Below are 17,702 nucleotides of genomic sequence, written 5' to 3'. Positions count from 1 at the left end.
ACTCTCCCCTCTTTTTATCTTTCGTTAAAGCCATTTCTGTACATCGTGCTGTGACTTGATTGAGATGTTATACGTTTAATGAGATGTTTGCAGCAGGGATGGGGATTGAGCCTCCTGCTTGCCACCCCGTGCCCTGTTGCAGGAGTGGCTCAGTGGCATTGGCAGGAGGAGCACAGCTGCCCCACGGAGGGAGAGTTTTCCTCTTGATTTCCAGGAGAACAAGATCCCTGCCTGCTCTTGCAAGCTCGAGTTGCCTTTTGGCTCACATGGGGGTAAGGTAATACCTTGCAAAGTTTCAAGTGATGCTTCTATAGGAATAAATAACACAGGGATAATGAAGTAAAGGCAGCTCTGGGAAGAAACTTTGGGACTAATTAGGCCTTAAGACGCTTCTGTAGCAGCAGCATTGAAGAAAGATTTTCTCTTGTTTTTTGGCAGTGGTATTGAATTAACACTGGAGCTATGTAATAATATTTTCCTTTTTAGCACATTTAGCCCTATGGTTAGTTTTCTACATTGTTTCTCTCTAAGATCATTGATTTTCATGGGTGCTGTTGGAAGGCATCAATATCAAACAGAGTTAATTTTACTTTATTAGCATTGCCTGCAAGCCTGCAACTGCTCTAGCTAGACAGCGCTCGGTGTCGATTGCTTGAGTAGATAATGGTCTGAAAGACAGAGATATTTAAATATTTAAATGGGATATTATCTCTTAGTCTAGGAAAATCCCAAGGCTTTCTAAAGTCTTGGTGAATCTCAAAGTTGCATGGTTAGTGTGTTTAAGAAAAACGTCATCTTCTGCCTATCAATATTGAACACGAGCATCTTTCTATGAAATTAAATATTACTTAGGTCTCTGTGTTAGCTTTTAGGTTCTTAGGTGATTAAAACATTCATTTCTGAGACAAAAAGAGTCAATTTCAGATGAAATATTTTTCCCTAGTTTAATTTAAAGCGCAACCCTTTTTCCTGACCCCTATTTTCATAACACAATAATTTTATCCTGTGTTGATTGTCTCATTTTTGAGAGGTGATATTGCACTTATAAATCACTTTCTAAAATACCTAAAGAAACAAGAATAGTGGGATTTATTAAGCAGCTTCTGTACGTCTGAAATAATTTATTTTGGAGTAGTCCTTGGGAAATGTTCTCTTTCTTATTTTATGGTACTGTTTTACAAATGCAGCGTGGTGACAATAAATCAGGGCTGAACTGGAGAAGATAAGAAGGGGGCTTAGTGGGCTGTAAACATAGAATAGAGAGATTAAGATTTGTTTGCCCCTTACCACTAAAATAAAAAACCCAGTGAACCCTGAATTTTCCAGCCAATAGTGAATTGAAAGTGCTTAGTTTTGAGTGGAAACCTCCGGAGCTGCAATACATCTTCAAAGGTCCCAGCAGTAAAGGAAGTAGATCAGGGTGCGAATGGTGTTGCAATGTCAAGTTGAAATTAAATCCTGCCCTCCCCTCCCGCCAGAGCCTTTTTTCCATGCTGTCAGAACTGAGCTACAGAAACAGCTCCCAGCCCTATTTTTTCCTGCCCAGCTGTGGTTTTGGATGCCCACACTGAGTTCCCCTCACTCCACTGTGGCAGGATTGTAGCACGTGTTCCATAATTACTATTGGGAGCAAGGGCGTGTACATGATGGAGTAATTAAATACAAGAAACTGAGCAGATTTTTAAGCCCGTGTCACTGACACCACCTGCCCACATCCCATTGAGCCTCAGCTCTCTGGGTGAGGCACCATGAAGATACTTCAGGCTTTGCTGCCTGTCACTGTGCAACGTGCAGCCTTCCCCAAACCTGCCCAAAAAGTTCATCACGTTCAGGTGGGAGTTGCAGCATGAAAGGATCTGATCAGGGAGTCATTGAATGATAGAATGGCCTGGGTTGAAAAGGACCACAGTGATCATCCAGTTTCAACCCCCTGCTATGTGCAGGGTCACCAACCAGCAGACCAGGCTGCCCAGAGCCACATCCAGCCTGGCCTTGAATGCCTGCAGGGATGGGGCATCTACAACAAAGGACTGCTTGCACTTCCAAAAAGAGTCCAAAAATGCATTGTCCATACATTGAATTAAGCCTCTCAGTGCCTCTGCAAGGGAGGCAGTTGTTGTTCCCATTATGCAAGTGAAGACCTAAATCAGAGCAGGTTTAAAGCAGCTGCAGGAAATCCCACAATGGGATGAGAGCTAGAGAGTGAAGGTGAAGCCTTGGGGAAGGCGTGTTATAGTTGTGCTGGGAAAAGAAACAGTTGAAAAAATCTTAACAGGACAGATTATTCTCTCTTGCCATCTGTTTATTTGTTTGGTTTTTTTTTGCTATGGAGAAAGAGGAGGAATGGTTGGAAAGAAAGAAAGTAGGAAAGATGTGATTTTCACTGAGAAATGGTGAGTACTTAGGGAAATAAAAGAGGAAGAAAGACCTGTTCTTCACATAAAGGGAATAACTTTGCCCACTGTGAGCATCCTCTCAGTTTTTTGGTGTCGACAGGTGACTGCTGAGCCCTCACAGGGGTCTGGTGGGTGAGAGCTGGGAAGCGCTGGGCATAGCCAGGGACAGGCAGCAAGGAGGGGTGCTGCTGGGAGAAGGAGCTGCTGTGAATAAATGAGATTTCAGAAGGGATTTGGCAGAACATATTTGACAGAAAGAAAGGGTGATCAAGGTCAGAGCCCACGAATTTCCAGCACAGTGCAAACATATTTCCATAAATATTAGATAGCGGCGTGTCTCTGCTCATCAGGTAGGATGGTGCCCAGTCCTGGGTGCTGCGCCCTTCTCTGGTGGGTGGAACTATGGCACAGCTGTGTACTTTTGCTGGGGGAAACTTCATTTTGGACACCCCAAGTGGCAGCTGTTAGGAGCAAGCATTGACTTTGTCATCAGTATGAGAGTTTGATTGGAGAGACTGGCAACTTTCCGCGCATCTCCGCTCCCCGGTGCTTCTCATGATGGGAGATCTACTTGACTTTATTTCTCAATGTTTGCACTGGTTGTGGCTGTGAATAAGCTACCCAAAATCAGCCTCCCTCACTCTTCAGCTCTTCTGGAGGAGGTTGCAACAAATGCTGTCCTATGGTCCCTCCCTTCCCCTTACTAGGAAGAGAAGGAGAGATGGAGAGGTTGGAAAGAAACTATCCCTTCAGCTCCGGGTGATGAATTTTTTTCTGCTGTCAGCAAGTTGGTGCATCAGTTTGAGAGGAAAAAAAAAAAAGCAAAAAGAAAAAAAAAAATAGAAAAAGGCTCCAGAAATATCCTGGAAGTGTTTCATTTCAGTTTGAGCAAAACCAGATCATCTGAAAAATGTTCAAAATCAGCAGTGGTGAGAAGCATGTTCACAGTGTAAAAGATGTCAGATTTCTGGTTAGGTCTGGAACCTGTATGCACTGGGTTACTGGCTTTAATTATTAATTCCTGGGGGTTCTCTCCAGGGAGAAGAGGTTAAAGACAGGAGGAATCAGAGCAGCAAGGACAAATGCAGCCCTGAAATTTCTGAAGAGTTGGTTGGCTGGCTTTGGGTAGCTTGGCTTTGGAAACCAGACTGCTGTTATCTAGCACTATGAGGCTTTTTGTATTTTGTGGAATACAAAAAATAAGGGAAAAAAGAAAGAAAAATAAAAATACAAAATCAAGAAAAATTTCAGCTGTAACGCACCTACCTGGCTCCATGTAAGAAATGGAAATGAAAAGCAGCCAACTCTCAGAGCCAGGGTTGTGTGCCTGCCTGGACCACGGGGATGGTGGAGGTCCCCAAGGACAAACATCTCGCTGGTCACCAGCAGAAGGCCCTGAGCGAGATGGTGGAGTCACCATCCCTGGAGGCTTTCAAGAAGAGGTTGGATGTGAGTGGCATTGTTTGGTAGGCATGGTGGTGATGGGTTGACGGATGGACTTGGTGATCTTAGTGACTTAGGTGGTCTTTCCAACATTAATGATTCTACAGTTGTATAGCCTGCTCCAGCACTGGCTCCTGCATGCAGGCAGCTGGCAAGAATGGCCAGTGCATGGGTTTCTCTTCACCTCCCATCCTTCCCATCTTTTTGACTAGAGCCCGAGTCACATGAGGGCAGGAGGATCTCTGTTTGAGAAGCTCCAGTATGGCCTCAGTTGTGGGAAGATGGTGAGGGCACTGGGCTGGATGCGCAGAGAGCTGCAGCTCCGTAGGTGATAGAGATGCTCCAGCAGGCAGTGCTACTTACACATTGTTGGCAAATACTTCCAGTGCATAAACATTGCAATAATTTTAAATCATTGCCTGGTGAAATAAGTTATTAGAAACAACTCTGTTTCCAGCAATGTCCTGAGCGTGGGCTGGCACCATGTCACCATGTCACCGGGAGCAAAGGGTTAGCAGATCCCTGTTCCCTGGCACTCCCATGGTGTGTGCTTCAGGTTTTGACTCATTTGCCTTTCTGCTTACTAACAGTTCACTGTTTAAAAGCTAAACTCCAAACACAAGCCTTGGTGGAAAATAGCAATAACACAGCCGAACGTGAAGGGCTCTTTGTATTAAACAGAGCCCTGTTTGCAATTCCCTGCTAGTGTTTTTCTCAGAGGCAATAAATGAAAGAAATATGTCTTTTTAAATTTTATAAAACTCAGAAAAATGGTTTTAAACAGCTTTTCTTCACCTCCTATAATTATTTATTTTCAAACAGTCCTTCAGGGTAATGTTCCGTTTTCTTATTTCACACTCCTTTTTCTCATAAATGAACCATCACTTCAATAAATCATTATGAAAACAGAGACTAACACAAACCCTGAAAGGTTGAAAGATTTATGTAACACATTTATGTTTTCCATTTTCTCATTCTGGTACTCCACTGCTAAAGCTAAGCTAATAAAAGCTGCTATTAATATTTCTTGTTGCCTAGCAACCGCAGAGAGGGAGTAATAGCTTTAGCTAGAAAAATAGATGACCGATAAGGAAAAATTCAATTCTTTTATTATCTCAAGGGAAAATGGGCTTTTACTGGAACATTATGATGTACGAGTGCAAAGTTGAATACAAAGGATATTTTTTCAGTTGTTTTTCTATTTTTAATGAACGTTATTTTACCTTCGCAAACTTGTTTAAGGCGTTTGCCCCACCTACTCGTGAGCTTAATTTAGCTACACCCACACATGCTGCTGGCTCTGATGTCTGTTGGCATTTCATTTGAAAGCCCCTTCCCTCTTTCCCCCCCCCCCAGCCCTATTGCTGGTAACGTTTCGCTCCAGGTCGGACAAGATTCCCAATCAAAGAGCAAATTGTTTGTGTATGTTTTTAAGAGCAGGAAGGGGCACGGTCTGCTAGTTACTTGGGAAGTTCTAGCAGCTGTGGCTGAGCCCTGTGTGTTTGCAGAGAGCAGATGTGGCTGTTTCTGGCCACGCGTGGTGCTGGGTGCAGAGCTGGTGCTGCAGCCAGAAGTGTGGGTCTCTATGGGGACGTAGCTCCTCCTCTATAGGAGAGCATTCTGGGGCTTCTCATCATCCTGAAAACCAGCCTGAACTCTTTGCTCGCAGCTGCTGCAGCTGCTCCATGATCCAGGACAGGTGGAGCAGGAAAGCTCCAAATGGTGATGATTGCAGCAGGTCCTATCTGTGCCAGTGCTCAGACAGCAGCAGGGCTGGGCATGCAGTGAACACGATAAACTGAGCTGCTTCTAGGGTGACTGTGTGGTTGGACCTCAGGTTCACCCCTGGGTATCCCATCTCTGTGATAAGAGAAATAAGAGATACGCTGTTTGTGGGTATGTTGTGACAGCTGAGAACAACGTAGATTTGCGTGTTGGTTGGTAACAGGAGATTGACTCCAGGGAGGAGACAAGTTGCCACCTTTGCCTGCTGGCTCTGAACACGTTGACCTTCCCCTGCTGGGAATCTGCTTGGCTTTCCTCCCACAGCTTCCTCCTTGCATGATCTCTGCTCCCCAGCAATGCTTATGGTCTGCACATCTCAGCCCCGGATCCCTTTAAGGTCTTTGTACAGAGGAAGGCTCTGAGACTAGCAATATGCACACAGTGCTTGATGTTCCCTGGGATCGTAGTGACAGAAGGAATGGTCTTCCTGAGCTTTAGGGTTTTCCTCAGACAATGCCAGGTTCTTGCCGAGTGGTGACAAACTCCACCTGGCACAGTGAGGGATGAGCTGCGTGGAATGATGGCATCTGCTTGTAGATGTCACCTAGCAGAGTTTCCTGGGTATTCCCTGTAAATTACCTTTGCTATTGTCAGTGTTGTATGCTGTTATAATAACAATAAAATTACACATCCCTGGGCCAGAGCCACAGGGTACAAAGCCTATGGGAGGAGATACCTCTACCTTGAAAAACTCCCTACCCAGTACGGAAGAATATCACTTAGGTGCAAGGTAACAGCCAGAGATTTGCTGGGGGACCTCAGCCTGCAGAAGCACAGTGCTGCTTGCACTCTATCTAGATTTCTTCTTCCCCATCCATCCTTCCTGCCATATGCTAGAGTTACTGCCACACACTCGTGTCTGTCCTTTTCCTTCTGTCCCATAACAGGGGATGGAGGAAAGTATTAAGGTGTGCTTCTACGCACAGCAGGAAGAGGCTCACATTGTGCATGTGTGTGTCTGCAGTGATTCCTCTTCTCTCCTTTGCTTTTTTTCTGCACACTGTTACCCCATCTCCTCCTGTTCATCACTTGGCCAGAGCTGCAGCAGGTCTGATCCCAGTGTGCTGTAACAGCCATGGTTATAGAATCATAGATTCACAGAATTGCTTGGGTTGGAATGGACCTTGAAGATCATCTAGTTCCAATCTCCTGCCACGGGCAGGGCTGCCACCCTCTAAATCAGATCAATCCAGCAGTGCCTCTGCACCACATGGGGAACCTTTTCCCCATCCCATACCAACACGCCCTGCTCATCTTTCCCCTCTCCCCTCGGGCTGCAGTACCATTGGCAGCCCCACCACTTGGAGTCACCCCATCGGCCACAATGGCCCCATGTAAGCGTTGTCCCCAGGCCCCGTGCCTGGTGGCAGTCCCCCTGCTCTCCCCACGTTGCACACAGCCATCCATTAAGCAGTTGCAAAACAATTTGCTTTGCTTTTACGGCCATTTAAAATTTTACTGATTTTTAAATGCGAACTTCTCAGGAACAATCATCAGCGCAGTAAACATGCAGCTTGTGCAACACCACCGAGGAGGCTCGTTGTGAACAGCATGTGTATTAGTAGTGTAATTAAAATATCAATTACGCTGCGCTGACAGGTTGCCAAATAACTGGCTTTTGTGCACAGTAAACTTAATCACTCCTCAATCCACTCGCAAGACCCGCTGCAATCTTGGTGCCAAACCAGCACAACATAAAAACAGCATTTGCTAAAACGCTGCTTCAATATTACTTTGCGTAATGGTGCTGCACTCCATCGCTGGTATCATGTTCTGAAAATTATCTTTTAATGTACAATTTGTATTGCTGAGAAATGTCACTTACGTCGCAGAACGTCTCGGCGACATAAAATCTGAGATTTATTCCTGTCATTTTTTGTCTCCTCTGCCATGTTGATAATAAGAAGCCTACTTTGTGTGTGCAATGCTCATGTCAGTTTTGAAATTTGGGGTTTCATAAAAGACAGTAGTATAAATAAAACATGATATAAATTAAAAATATAGCGGAAAATAAAATCTGCGAGTTACAGTCGCAGATAAAATAATACAGCGTGAAGGGGGTTTTGAGAACAATACTGAGTAACTGGAAGTGTGCAGAGTAAATATGCTAAAGATGTGGGATGGGCCTTTTTTAAGAACTGATTCTGATCTTAAAATGTGTTCATCTCTGCATACACAGACATGCAAATGGATTCCCGTTGCTTAGCCTGGTTTTACCCTGTGGATTTGGGTTGTCTGCCTCTCAGTGATGACATTTTCCCCCTGGATCTGGAAATTCAGAAGAGGGTTTCTTAGGAGTCTGGGATGTGGCTCTAGGAAAAGAGTGCCCAAACGTGGCCAATTCCCACCTCCCCCTGGAGGATCTGTCACCTTGGTCCCAAGAGCCAGGGATGTGCTTGGAGCCCCATAGGCTCTGCTGTGCTTGGGGACCATCTCTTCCCTCTCCTGCAGTGTGTTTAAATCGTATCTGCCATCTCCTTCCCTCCTACACCAAAAAGAGTAGGAAATGATGTAAAAAGGCGAACATCAGAAAAAAATACAAAGGCTAAACAGTCAGAATATGTCAGATTTACCTTTGCTCATGCAAACTTATGTGGGACATTGCAAAGCATCGTGTCTTTAATTGCAGTGTGAGATAAACGGTATCCAATCATCTCTGCTTAAATATTGGTCTTTGGTGAGAAGCTTTCAGGTCCTGTTTGGACCCTTTTGGGAACAAGAAGTAAAATCAGAGCTATATATTTCCAGGGGCTCGCAGCTAACCAAGTCCTGTATTTGGTTACAGTGATTTGGTTGCACCCATTTAATTGCACTAATTGAGTTGCACTAATTTCCTGCACATGCACCAATGGCATAGGATATATAAGAACTTGTTGTTTGGGCCATGCACAGGAAGATGTGGTGATTTCCCCCAGAAGCAACTATGCACCCTGTCCTGCATCGTGCTCCATCACTTGTGGCAACGTGGGGATGTAAATCAAAGCCAAGCTTTTATTGTCACCTGCCTGGGTTGGTAGCAATGGCATGACCCAGGGATGTGGCCTTGCCAAAGAGGCATGGCTAGCTCCATCCCAGTGGGTGCTTTACCTATATTCACCCTGCCTGCTGCCCTTTCCATGCTGTGCTTTGTGCAAAAGGCACTCTGCAGTGCATCAGGAAGCTGAGAGAAGAATGATTCCTGCCAGCTTTAACCAGCAGCACTTTGGCTGCAGGACAAACTGTGCTGTCAGTTATCCCAGCAAACTAGCATGTCTCTCAGCTCCTTGCACTCCATTCTGAACATTTTGATCAATGTTGCAGCCCTTTTTAATTACCCTTATCCCCCAGATCCACCATATTTATCTCCTAGCTGTCATTTGCCTACTCTTTGCATGTTACCGGGTTGCATTATCCTGCTCTGGCAATTACTCATTGCCTCGGATCTTCATTGTCAAAAGAGAGGATTCGTGTGCCTTTGAGGAGCATTCCCAATCCGAGCTGTGCTGCTAAGTGGCTCTCAGTACCTTTCCAGAAGTTCCATTCACAAACAACTCAGCCTGTTTTGGAGGCTGTTGAGTGTACACCCGGGGCAGGAGAGCACAAAAGGATGGAAATTTCCACAGCTTTTGTTTCAGACAGAGAAGTTATGGTGACTATTCACTCTTCTAGGTGTGTACAGGTTGAGTAAGTCTATTTTATTATTAAAATGGAAGCCGTTTTTAGAGGCAGGTAACAGAAAGTGCTTACAGTTAAAATAATAGGCTGGAACTGGCTTTGTTGTGCAACAAGATCAAAAGGTTCCACCAGCCACGTGGCTCAGCTCGAGGGAAGGGAGAGGGTTCCTAATTGGTGGTAAGATTTCCTCCGCTGGTAAATGTGTATGGCAGTCCCAGCCTTGCAGTAGGAGTTCTTTCCACCTGTGAGCTTTGCAGTGATGGTGGAGAACAAGTAACAGAAATGGGAATCTTGAACCAGATTTCCTATTCTCCATCCTGATTCTCAACCCGTGGGGTGGGTGTGAATCTGGATGGGTCCAGAAGACGCAGGAGGCTGAACTCTGAAAAACGCAGCTCCTGGCACTGCTCCCATCTGCCTTGCTGCTGCAGCTGAAACAGTTCTCAACCCCACAGCCCGGGAAAAATCAAAGTTACCATTTAAATGAAGAATACTGCTGGAGAACTGCCTCTGCAAAGAGGTGTGGGATGCAGTGTCAAGAGAAATTATAATGATTGCTACAGATGCAGCTTGTCACAGAAAGAGAAAAATGTTCCTGCATCTGATGCATGGCAGCGAGCCAGTTGGTAATGTTATATGTCCGAGTGTTTCACTTTGGCTCTGCTGGCTGGAAAGCATTTTGTAATGCTCTGCCTGGCGGTTCGATTCGTCTCTCAGCTCTACAGAATCCCATTACAAACTCTCCTTTTACACCGTGGAAATTGTTTGGTCTCTCCAACCGGCTGCGCGAGGGAAGGAGTGTATTGCTGCAATTCCTCAACATCCATGGAAATTGTTGGTGTTATACTTCACACTTATCTCCTTGCGGTGGGCATTTCTCATTATAAATCGAGATGTCCTGTAAGCAGCACGAGGCAGCTGTAAACATTGGGGGACGCTGCATGGAGTGGCTGCTCTGTGCAATGGCAGAGACAAAAGTGGGTGGATTTGGGGTGAATTGAGGTGTTGCAGCAAGAAAAGGGAATATCAAAGAGTGGGGCCAATCAGGGAGTGGCTGGCCTGATCCAGGATGGTTTCTGTAGAGAAGGAGCATGTTTTGCCCAGCTCACCCTGTATGATATTGTTGTCTGGATCAAAGTTGAAAGAAGGAGCTCTTAGGGATCCTTGGTTTGTGGGAGGCTCTCAAAGCATTGCTGTGGCCCTGGATGCATTGGGTTTATGCTTTGTTAGTAACAATGCTGGATGTAGGCAGTGAGGGACAAAATTTGTGGGTGGCACAAAGGAATGAGACACATTTGGAACAGGAGAAACAAAGTTTGGAGAGATTTAGACAGAGGATGAAAGTGGACTACAGTGTTTCTAAGGGAGCTCAGTGTTGTTAACTGCATAGAGATAAGTGCATAGAGCAAACCAGAGGAGCTGAATCAGGAACATCTCATAATGGAAGAGCAAGGAAGCTTCGCAGGAATTGAGATTTGGAAATTAAGAGCAATGGAAAGCAATTTTTTTTTTTTCCATTCAGGTCTATAGAATTTTGGGACTCCCTGCCTCAAGGAAAATGATGCACCAAAGAGACATTTTTTAAATGCTTGTGGGGATACCAAAACCATGGGGAGTTGCTGTAGTAGATGTTAAACTTTGGATGAATAGAAAAGGAGGAGAAGGTTGTTATATGTGGTAAACCTGAAACTGATGTCTAGCTGGAACTGATCTGAGCTGTGAGAGCACCAAGTCCCATCCAACACATAGTGTGCCTCATGTAGGGAAGGATGGAATTGGCCCGTGTCCGTTCTGGGCTAGAGGTAACACTTAACTCCTACTGATTTGTTGTAAACTGTTGATAAAACCGATGGCTGAAGCAGTGCTAACTGCTTTCCTTTCGCTGGAACACCACCAGGCAGCTCCGTGTTGCTTCCTCTGCATCCAAAGCCTGGGCTCTCTTTATCCTGATGATGTGGGGATGGAGATTTGGGCGTGTTCCCAAATTAAACCTTTGAGGTCTGTCCCACTGCTCTCTTCCAGCACACAGTAGTGCCAGCCCATGAGGATGCACCAGCTTCTGCCAGCCACCTCCTAAAGGTGCACGTTCAGGTTTGCATGTGCAGAAGTGGTCTCTGCAGGAGCTGAGCTCCAGCTATGAGCACAGTATGGATCTCGTGTTCTTAACACAAAGCATCCATCTGCCAGCACCAGCCCACCTGCTGTATCACAGAGGTTTTCTGCCCTGTGCTGGAGGCAGTCCTGCACACAGCTCCAAGTTCCTCGCAGACTGGGCTCTTTCATGGCTTGTTTCCAGTTCTCTATCAGTTTTCTGTGTCTGTCCTAGAGGCTCTCTGATTATTTCAGCCTGTGTTTTTTAGCAGCCGACTGCAGACAGCTGGCCATCTGGTTAGCATTAATCTGAGGGAGGAGGCTGTGCTCTCACCTGCAGGAAAATCACTTTCCTTTCAAGATGAGTTCTCTGTGTTTATGTTGAGCTGAACTGAGAACATCCAGTTTGGGAGAGAAGGAAGCAGGGGTGAAAACAAGATAGGTAGGATGCATTTCCTTTAGCCTACAAACAGGAGGGGAATCAGCTCTTTGAAAGGGTGAGTGACAGCAGGACAAGGGGAAATGGTTTTAAGCTGAGGGAAGGGAGATTTAGGTTGGATGTCAGGGGGAAATTCTTTACAGAGAGAGTAGTGAGGTACTGGAACAGCTGCCCAGAGAGGCTGTGGATGCCCCATCCCTGGAGGTGTTCAAGGCCAGATTGGATGGGGCCCTGGGCAGCCTGGTCTAGCATTAAATGAGGAGGTTGGTGGCCCTGCATGTGGCAGGGGGTTGGAGATTCATGATCCTTGAGGTCCCTTCCAACCCTGGCCATTCTGTGATTCTGTGATTCTTTCCCAGCTGATCTCTTGCAAAATCCAAGGGCGTGCTCTGATTTCTCTGTCTTGGTAGATGTGGTGGGATGTAAAGTCCCTGCCCTACCCCAAGAGATGGAGCAAGGCCATGGTCAGCCCACAGCAGCTGGTTTAGGTCTATAGGTACTATTGGCCAAGTTCTCTCAGGTGGAAAATCCATTCCTTGTTAAGGTCACATCTCATGATGGGATTTGTGCTCCTGGAGGTTACTGCTGCTGCAGTGGCTGCCCATTGCCCAGCCAAATTCAGCCCCTCTGTGATGGGCAGTGGATGCTTGCAGCAGTGGATGCTTTACAGCATTTATGGAGCATCTAAGCAGGACTTGCCCCAAAGATGAATTCCCAACAGTGGAGCCCAGATAGGATGAAAAAGATTTTTTAATCCTTTTACAAATGACTGAACTGTTGGAGTACTGGCTGTGCTGGAACCCATACAGATCGTGTTAGGGAATTTGTAAGGCGGATTACAGAGATCTCTGTCCCACGCGGGGCACAGCAGATTTGGAACTTCCTTCTTTTGTAATTTAGCATCTGTGGTTCTGCCATGCTGTTTTACAAGGCAGAAATCCAATTCCTGAAGGGATAGAAGCCAAAGTTCAGCACGGAGTATTATGCCCTGATGAGGGTGCTGTATTAATGCCAAGTGGAAGAGCAATATCACTGCTGATTTATGGGATGTGTCCATGTGTGGCTAAGCAGCATGGTTCTGTAAACATTTCCTCTGCTATCCTAGCGAATATTTATTTTGTAGTTTAGAGCTGTATGGTCAGGCTGGCTGAGGAAGCATTTCGTGTGGAGCTGGACAAGGTCTACCAAGGGGGATTTTTAGAATGCATTTTTACTCTGGCTTCTCAAAGTCCCAGAGGTGAGATGTGACCTAACAAAACTTAATTGCTGTGAATCCCTAGAGAATTAAGAGGGAAAAAAATCTGGATCTGCTGGGATCGCACAGAGCTGCACATCCAAGCCTCATCCTGCAAGGAATGTCTTGCGTGAACCTTTCTGGTGTGTGTTAACATCTTTAGGTTTGCACAGAGAAACAGAAACATCTTTAGGTTTGCCTACAGAAATCCTGCCTTTTGCTTTTGTGCTTTGGGACAAAAATCCAGAACTACACTGAAGTCCCTTTGAAAATTTGGATTTTGTGATCTGTAATGAGTGAGCAAAGCTGGAATTCTCCTGAGTGACAGTTTGCATCATTCCCTTTTGCTTTGCCTTCTCAGTGAAGTAGAAAAGCCGTACACAGTACAGTGAATTTAGTTCAGCCAACAGCAGCTCAGCCATGCTGATTTATTGGAGCCATTCACTGGGAAATGCTGCACTTCTCTGGAAGTAGGAGCACCCACTGATTTCATGTGGATTTTTACTCATAGGGTTTGGTTATCACAACCAGATTTTTGCTCTAGTGTCCTCGGTGTGATGCTGCACTCCATCAGCTGTCCTTGCAAGTGTGTGTAGAAGCAGAGGAAACATGAGTAAAGTCCTTGCAGTGGTTTTAAATCATGTCCCGTTGTATTTGCATGTTTGTAGTGTTTGTTTTGTATGGGAAGTTGGCTGTAGGATGACAATAAAGAGGTGTGAGGAAGTGGCCAGTAACGTTTTAATCCCCCTTTGATCACTTGGCACACTTAGATGCCATGTGCACCACAAATAATAATAACTGGGCTTCAGTTGGAGCTTACATTTAAGGTTCACAGAGGAAAAATTAGATGAATAACTACAGTTATTGCTGTGGTAAGATGGCTTCTTTGTAGTATGTAATTTAAAAAGCATGGATCATTAAAATCAATACATATTGCAACCAGACTTCATGAGCTCCATTCTCGCTCTCACAAAGACGTGTCAGTCTTGTCAAGAGCTGAGAACTGAAGTTATGGGAAACAGCATTAGCTCAAGGAAGGCTGGGTTTAATATTTCCTCAAATAAACCTTTTTCTAGCTTCTTTCTGGGTAGAAGTGCAAGTATTTAACATGAGCAGAGCAGACTTCCCAGCCTCTCCAAACTGATTGTGAAGTAGAGCAGCCAGCAGTGCCATGAAACAGGTGAGATGTGGGCATGTCTTGTTTATAGACTTATAATCAGTTTCTGGGGAAAAAAGCTTGGTTTATAGCCCCAAGCTGGAGCTGGGAGCATGTCTGGTGGCACAACCAGGAAGAGCTGGGGCTCAGGGCTCCTATCCAGGGGCTCCTTTATGGCTTGGCTTCCTGAGCCCCTTCCTTTGGGGCCAGGGCTGTGAATTTGTTCTATTTTGGGGCAGTGGGAAGCTGACAAGGGTGTTATGAAATGTCTTTAAGAGACAGCAGTTTACATAGTCCTTTGGATAAAGAAGTAGATATATGTGAAAAAAAAAAACAGGTTTTCTATCTACAGCCATCAATATGGTTGCCAGGTACTGGGTAGTGCAGAGTTGAGTCATGAGCATAAGAACTACTAAGCGATGAGCGTGGCAACTTTATTCAAAACATTGCAAATGTAGAAAATGCCAACTTGAATAAGCCAGCTTTGTGGGGTGATAGCCAGGTGGGAGCTGCTCTTCAGGACTGAAGCAGTCGCCTGGCTGGCTTTGGCAGGGAAGAGACAGATGCTCTTTTGCAGTGTGACTCAATGGACCTGTCTGAGCCTTGGGATGGAATGAGCATCTCTGTGGTGTTTCGAGGTGAGCCGGACACTGAGCTCAGATGCATTAGTCCACGTGTCTGCAACTGCACAGATGTTGATTTTTCCAGCTATTTAGCAGAGAGGCCCAGAAGCACAATGAAAGCTGCCAGGGAATTAGAAGAAGTGGAGAACACCTCAGCTGATGTCATCACTGGTGTGAACAGGTCCATCCAAGTGCAGCCATGGAGGAGAAAGGGATGTCTTGCACTTCCAGGGACTTGGATCTTCAAAAGATATGTTTGTATTGCCCTGTGAGGCTGGAATCCTGCAGAAGCAAAGGGCTCACTGGGAACCATCTCCCTGGGTGTGCTACACCAGCATAACACAGCAGTCCTCAGGGCTTCAGGGTGAAGCAGCTCCCAGCTGGATGAAACCAAGAGCAGCTTCCAGAGGTGTGAATGCAGATTGCAGAGCTCACATAGGCTTGGTAATACAGCCCTTCCCAGAGGCAGAACCGGATCCAGGAGCAGAAAGGGAGTGAGGCTGAGTCACACACTGACATCACAGCAGCACAGGGCTGGCGTCAGAGCTGAGCTGGCACAGTTACATGCATTTGGTATTCCGGGCGAGTTGCCGCAGTGGCAGAGAAAATTATTCACAGATCAAAAAAAGAAAGGCATTAGAAGTACAAAGTGTCATGATTTTCTCTGTTCTACCACGAAGTTGAAACAAGACGCCAGCTGCGGTACATGAGAAACAGCTTGAAGGAACACCAACAGAAATGCACTGATTGCTCCTGAAAGCCCCATGCAGCTCTCACGGAGGGATCGCTCACTAATTCGTGGGGCGGTGCGGCCCTCCGCCAGCTCAGGGGGTGGATCTGGAGCTGAGCATCACAACAGGAGCGCGGCAGTTGTGTGTGTTCTGTCACTGGGAATAAAGGCCGGGGTGAGCAGAGGGCTGCCAGCCACCGCGCTGTAATTGAGAGATGTCAAGCCGGCTTTTTGCCATAGAGAAATGGAAGAAAATAAAAAGGAATATAAAGTTCACAGCGGAGTTGCTGGCTGCTGCCGTGCACACAGCGGAATAGAGGAGACAGTCTTCAGAAATCAGATGCAGATACCAACAAGGAAACGCTACAATGAATGCTGGGCCACCTGATGAAGCTGTACTTTTAAAAAAGCGCCAGCTATAACATTATGTCATTGCCTGAAGTCTTTTATCAGGGGCTGATCGGCCTGAGGCAGCAGCTCTCAACAAGGATTTGCCAATGAGGCCATGGGCTGCAGGCACCAGTCCGATCCCCAGCAGCACAGGTCCGTGTGGATGCAGAGCACTGCAGGTGTCTGTGAGTGCTTCCATTTGCCTGAAACATGCATAGCTTGCTGTAGGCAGAAGCACGTATGGAAGTGAGTGTCCACAACTCTCAGCCTAATTAAATGCCAATTAAAATGCCTTGATCGGTAAGAACTTTAGAAATACATTCTTTTGCTGTAGAGGTACTGCTAAGCAAGCACACTGGCTTTGTTGTGTCCATGAAGATGCTTATTTCTCTGGAAGCAAAGCTCTCTAAGATTGGCTGCAGAAGCTGCCTTTCCATCGAGCAGCATGGCTCGGTCTCTGTGCCAAGGAGGTGGGCATCTGCTCTGCCTGGCACAGCACCCTGGTGCATTTCAGTACCAGGGATTTGCCCAAGCAAACATTCTGAAGCCCTGAATTGCTGCTACTCCTTCTCTGTTCCCTTCGCCTTCACATCACTGACCCTTGTTGTCAGGGCTGGCAGCTGGGGGAAATATTTTAACTTCCAAACCGAGGCAGTGTGACTTGGTGCCGCTGATGAGCACAGCTGCAGCACCTCATGATGCCATTTTACAGCCTTTCCTCAGAGCAGGACCGTACTTAGAAATGAAAAAGTTCCGTCTTAAAATAGAAAAACACGCTGAATTATACAGCCACTCGATAATTATTTTTTAGTGCTGCTGCTAAAAACACCCCATTGTAAGATGAGAGTGCCATCAGACTACAGCACACAGGGAGCCTATTTCCAGATGTGTTTTGTTTTCTAACTCTGGCCCAAGCCTTGGGAGTAAATATTTACATCTCTCTCTCCATTCCTACCGTCTGTGGGGAGTGTGGCACGGGGCACCCATGGGTGGCACCCAGCCTGGCTGGGTGGGGGGGAAATGTGCACATGGATAGGAATGGATATGCGCCCAATATTAATGATGAGTTTGGAAGCTTTGCCTAATTGTATTGTCTCTCTTAAGATGATGAGACAAATATTTATGAGTGGGACTTCTTATTCTCATTGTAATCAGCGACATAAATAGGAAATACCTTTATAAAGAGTTAATAAAAATGTGTAAACACGGGCTCGAGCACAAACTATTGAGCAGTGTGCTGTAAAACATTCTGGTGTTTATTGTATTAATTGAATATTCATGAGATGCCAATTTAAATTACAGTTCACAACTGTTGCTGTGTCTAATGAATAATTTAAACAAGTGTGGCCAAAGAGATTTCAACGCCGCATTAGCAAACTGCAAGGGATTAAGCAACAGAGAATTTATAATTAGCTTTGTATATCCTATAATAAATTCATTGGAAAGATGGTTTTAATTATCCCACATGTTAATTCAGAATTCAGTGCATTAATTTTCGATTGAAAAGTAACCCTTTCTTCCCAGATGATGTATTTTTTGTCTTCATTTCCTGAATCTCAGGGAATTGCAAGTGTGGTGATGCTCAGTCCCTGCAAACTCAGTGCATTGTTGTTCTCCCATCCCGTCCTCCTCAGTGCCCTGATGGGTACTTCAGAAATGCTGTCTGTTCCAGGAAAACATGTCTGCAAAAGTGATAAAAGTTTTTGCTGGTCACCTCCTCCTATGCACAGCTCTAAGTTTTTAAACAAAAACAAAGTGGAA

At 45.6% G+C, this 17,702-nt stretch overlaps 1 protein-coding gene and 1 long non-coding RNA gene across 6 annotated transcripts in view; both read left to right on the top strand.

Annotated features, from left to right (window-relative positions):
- On the top strand, window positions 1-16,807 carry LOC149915584 (uncharacterized). The gene is made up of 2 exons (XR_016471990.1): window positions 1-11,811; window positions 14,119-16,807. It is a non-coding gene; the product is annotated as an uncharacterized LOC149915584 (long non-coding RNA).
- The window catches only part of TOX2 (TOX high mobility group box family member 2), a 111,931-nt gene that overhangs the window by 62,371 nt on the left and 31,858 nt on the right, over window positions 1-17,702 (top strand). The gene's annotated exons all lie outside the window — the stretch shown is intronic.

Source organism: Phasianus colchicus, chromosome 17 (assembly GCF_987193195.1).
Source record: "Phasianus colchicus chromosome 17, bPhaCol1.hap1.1, whole genome shotgun sequence".
Taxonomy (NCBI): domain Eukaryota; kingdom Metazoa; phylum Chordata; class Aves; order Galliformes; family Phasianidae; genus Phasianus; species Phasianus colchicus.
Note: the sequence above shows the minus strand (reverse complement) of the source record. Positions and strands in the feature narration are given on the sequence as shown.